The sequence below is a fragment of the Drosophila montana genome, unplaced genomic scaffold (genome assembly GCF_035044405.1).
Source record: "Drosophila montana isolate Dmon_TW-CO22-7 unplaced genomic scaffold, ASM3504440v1 contig_2666_1, whole genome shotgun sequence".
NCBI classification, from domain to species: domain Eukaryota; kingdom Metazoa; phylum Arthropoda; class Insecta; order Diptera; family Drosophilidae; genus Drosophila; species Drosophila montana.
In genome coordinates this window covers 159,797-165,098 of record NW_026997533.1, presented here as the reverse complement: position 1 = coordinate 165,098, position 5,302 = coordinate 159,797, and positions in this window count along the sequence as shown.

Genomic DNA, 5,302 nt, shown 5'->3' with positions numbered 1-5,302 from the left:
CTTGTATATTTTGTCAATGCAAAAATCGAATGTATAAAACAGGTTTTTTTTCCGTCCCCAAACTCATTTTCATATGTATGTACATATATATGTAGGTATGTGAATATGTGTATGTATGTATGTATATACGTACGTACGTATGTGTGTATGCATGTGTGTATGTGTGTATGTATGTATGGGTGTATGTATGTATGTGTGTATGAATGTATGTGTCTATATGTGTATGTATGTAAATGTCTATATGTGTATGTATGTATGTGTTTATATATGAATATGTATATGTGTATGTATGTGAATATGCATGTGTAAATATATGTGTATATGTGTGTATTTATGTATGTATTTTTGTATGTATGTTTGTATGTATGTATATATGTGTGTATGCATGTATGTATGTATGTATTATGTATGTATATATGTTTGTAGGAATGTATATTTGTTTGCATGAAGTTATGCATGTGCGTGTGCATGTATGTGTATATGCAAGATCAAGCCGCGCTGCATATTCATAAAAAACGTATGCCCTACTACTCGATTCTCATGAATTCAAGTAAGTGGCATAGACTTCACTTCAGCTAGAGGAGACGGCGGCTTCGACTGTGGAGGAGACGGCGACTCAAGCAAAGGAGGAGGCGGCTTCACTTAATGAGGAGACGGCGTCTTCAGCAAAAGAGGAGGAGGATTTAATATGGCAGAAAGCGGCTTCAACTATGGAGAAGACAACAGGTTTTTAATGAGAAGACGGCGGCTTGAGCAAAGGGAAGAAGCGGAATCAATTATGAACAAGACAATGGTACAATTTGGTACGTATTAAAAATTATATGTTGGTTTGTATGTAATTTAATACATACATTCATTTATACTTAAATATGTGTATATGTAGAGCTGAGTTAAACAAAAAAACGTATTTATAAAAATATCCTTTCTACGCGATTCTCACTTATTCATGTAAGGCTTGGCAAGCAAACAAGCTGAACATTATCTCTGCTTTTCTGTTCTTTCAGATATGTGTTTATATAAAAGTTCATATCCCGCCTTCTGATAGATGACGATAAAATAATCGTGCGTGGGAAAATACAGGTGAGTACTGAATTACAAACATATATTAATCTCTATATATAAAACTATTTGTCCTGACTGACTAATTGATTGGTAATCAACGTTTTTTCATCTGATTCGTTGTAAACCAATTTTAAGAGCCCTTCATAAGAGCCTAATGTTTCAGCGATTTTGGAAATTCCACCCGCAGCTGTGAGTACATCATAAAAAGGTGTGCACCTAATTACAAATATATATTTTTCTTTATTTGAATATATAAAAGTGACTGACTGACTGACTGAGTGATTGACTGATTCATGATTAGCGCACAGCCCAAGCATTAAGAGCTAGGAAGCTGAAATTTAAACTGTAGTTGCCTTTCTTGAAATTCCACTCGCAAGAGTGGAAAAACCGCGTAAATCAATTGTAAGTTCATAATAATGAGAGGTGTTTGGTGTGTGGTATAAGAAACGATGTCGTCCTTCTTGTCTTTGTCTACTTTCTACAAGTATATATATCTATATATAAATGTACTTCATGTCTTTGAGGTTTCTTAGGAAATAGTAATCTCTATTGAAGGGCGTTCGCCCTCGACACCCTCATCCCAGCTAAATGCTGGCCAAGTAAATAGAAAATCAGCTTTGAGAGCAATTAGAAATTGTGTCTTAGCCATCGGCTTGGGCTTAAATTTGTTCCTGGACACGCGCCGCGGCTTAGAGGCGCCACCGACTGGACATTATTTTAATTTCATTAAAATTTTTTTCGCTCTTTATTGGACGACAAAGTTTTGCTCGCTGCCATTTCTTTTGCAGCGTTTGTTTTTTTTTTTTGTCTCTCTCCTTTGTTTTCGGAAAAGTTGTGTGGACTTGGCTCGTGTTTTATCCATACTTTCAGAGAGAGGCGCATAATCAAATTAAATGTGACTTTGAGTCAAAGTTGTGCCAAAGGCTTTCCAGTTCTGGGAGCTCTCCCTTCTCTCTCTCTCTCTCTCTCTCTCTCGCTCTCTCTCGATTACAAAGGTGCGCCAACTAAAGAGCTCTTAATATCCCGCACAAATACACCCAAACACACACACACACACACACGCGCGCACACCTTGCTATGTCTACCCATCTCCAGATACGGTCCCTTCCCCGCATTTATCTCCAAGACCAGCGATACTTTTGCCAAATGATTTGCTTGAATTTTTGCATATGCCTCGCATCGAATTTCACAAAGCAGCGCTCAAGTTGCCTGGCAACGAGCGGTAACAGGGGCAGCGGCAGCGGCAGCGACAGGGGCAGGGGCAGGGGCAGGGGCGCAGCCGAAAGGGGCTCTGTTTGTGCCGCCTAAATAACAAATTGTAAATAGCAGCGCATAAATCGATTACCGGCGCGCCTTTCCGCCCCGCGCCCTTACTTGCCGAAACATAAATAAACCATTTTTAATATGCGCGTAAGCAGTTTTCTTTGCATACCCTAGCAGCTGACAGCACAGGGTATATTCGTTTTGCTATGCATCTAAGAAGAGATCTATTAAAATACATGGTTTACTATTAAACTAGCTTTTTTTACCAGGCCTGGTCTGGACTAAAATTCTTCCTTCAAATTTTAGAAAAACGGAAAAATTTTCCACTTATTTTCCACCCGAGGAACTTTTGTGGTTTCAATATTTATTTGCTTATTTTATGTATATTGAATCAGCAAAAAAAATAAGTTGAAGCCAAAGTTGGTCGATAATAAAACTCTCGTGCATTCAACTTTAGAGCTTAAGTTTAATACGGCTTTTGTTTGCCAATTTTCCATTGTTGCGGGTGGAATTTTCAAGAGCGCTGAAACACGTGAAACTGATTGGACAATGCTTGAAGTTTCGGGAGAAGCAGTGAATTTTCTGAAAAGTGTGAAACACGTCAGACATGAATATTAATAAATTTTTAGGCTGAAATTTAGGCTCATTTTCCACCCAGGAAGGTGGATTTGGTGAAATGTGTGAAGCACATCTCATATACATTTTTACAAAAATGTATCGCTTTTTTTTTTTGCTTAGGGTATTTGGAAGTCGAGCATAGCCGACTCAAGCTGTGTTAAGTTGCGCGTTTGCTTTACTTATTTTCTTTATTTCCTTAGCCGCGTGCGAATGGGCGGCTGGGCGGCTGGGCGGCAGGTTCGTCTCGTTGACTTTCCATTGATTTCGCTTGTTGGTTTTTCGGGGTTAGACTATAATATCCCGTACAGGGTGGGTCGTCCCGTTCCCTTCCCCTCCTTTTGCACGCCCACAACCATTGCTCTGAGCTTTTGAGCGCTCGCGCGGCAAGGATTTAATTTTATTACCTTGCTGCGTCTCCTGTTGACTTATTATGCCGATATGATTAAGTGGTTCAGTGGTGGAGCGCGCTGGCGGTGCTCCGTTGAGCTACTTGAAGTTTGGCTTACGGTGCGAACTTTGTGAGGGGCTGCTTAGGCAGTTGTTGGGGACGGGCGGGTTGGACGGCTTAGGCAGTTGACTATAATAGCGAAATTTTTGGCCTAATTGCGAAAATATGGCTAAGCGAGACAGAAAACGTTAATCGTTATCGTTATCGCTATAGTTATCGTCAGTGACATCGTCATCGCTATCGTTATTCTTATCGCTTTTGCTGTTTCCCATCACTATTATTATCGTTTTCGTTATCGCTATACTTATCGTATTAGCAATCGTTATTATTATCGTTATCGTTATCGATGTTAGTTTTTTCATATCGTTATTGCTTTAGTTATCGCTATCGTTCTTATTACCGCTATCAATTTTTCTGTCGCTTTTATTATCGTTATTGGCGTAACTATAGTTATCGTCATCGCTATTGTTATCGCTATCTCCATAGTGATTGCTATCTCTCATGTTATCGTCATCGCTATCGAAAGCACCATAGTTATCGGTATCGCTATCGCTACTATAATCGTCTTAGCTATCGATATTGCTATAGTTATCGCTATCGGTATTGCTATAGCTATCGCTGTTAGTATCGCAATCGCTTTTTCTATCGCTATTATTATTGATATCGCTATCGCTACTGTGATCACCATAGCTATCGATATCGCCATAGTTATCGCCATCCCTATCGCTATCCATATCGTTTTTGCTATCGCTTATAATTATAGCTATCGATACTGTTATCGGCATCGCTATCAATAACGCCATAGTTATCGCTATCGCTATCGCTATTGTTATAGTCAAAGCTATCGTTATCGATATCTTATCGCTATTCTTATTGCTATATTGTTATAGTCGTCGTTATCCCTATCGTTATACTAATTGCTATCGCTTGTTCTTTCGCTTTCATTATTCTTATCGCTATCACTACTGTCATTGTTATCGGTATCGTTATCGCTATTCCTATCGTCGTTGTTATCGTTATTGACCGGCTGCTTGTTAGTCCCTTTTGGCTGGCCACGAAATCTGTTTAGCTGACATTAAATTTAATTTTGATTTTATTGAATTTAATTTTCAAGCAACTTTGTACCATAATATAGCCACGCCCCCAGTGCGCCTGCAGCCTTGAAAAATAAGTTATAAACGCGGCTGCACCTTTGGCCGGAACGAAGAAGAAGAAGAAGCACTTAAAATTTGCCCTCAACTCTGGCACAATTGATTGAAATTAGATGAGCTTTTCATAATACACGACTTAGCTGTGCGTGTGTCCTTGTTGTGCGTGTGCGTTTTTCCATTAAGCCCCACTCTGGCCCCGCCTCCCGTCAGCCGTCACCCGGGCAAGGCATTTTCCTGCAGTTCCATCTGGCGTGCAGGTCTCTCTTGTATAAAAGTTGCTCTTATTCTGGGACGGGGACAACGCTAATATCCTTCAAGCTGCCGCTGCTAAATTGGTTATTAAAAGAGTCAACTAGTTGAGTTGCACAGGCAAAGCCATAAATAAATTGAGTGGCGGTTGGTTCCCTTTAACGGGAGCCCCAGGATTCACTTATGCCACATTTCCAGCTAAAACTTAAGAAACTTTAAGAGGCTCCCCGTGCCCACTGCAAGCCCTATTAAAATTTCCTGGCAAAACTTCAAACCCAATCCGCCCACCAATTACCCAGCACTTGAGCAAACGTGCGCTCTGCTCGGCAAGCTCTGCTCACGCACTTTGCATACTTTTGGTCGACTCAATCCTTCCCAATTCTCGACGTGCCGCAACCAGGCAGAGAAGTTTCCTAAATACCATCGGATTGCAAGCTTATAAACTACTTGGGAAATATGAAAGGATGAAGATGGCAAAGTAAAAAACGTATTTTGAAAGTGCTTTAAGTTT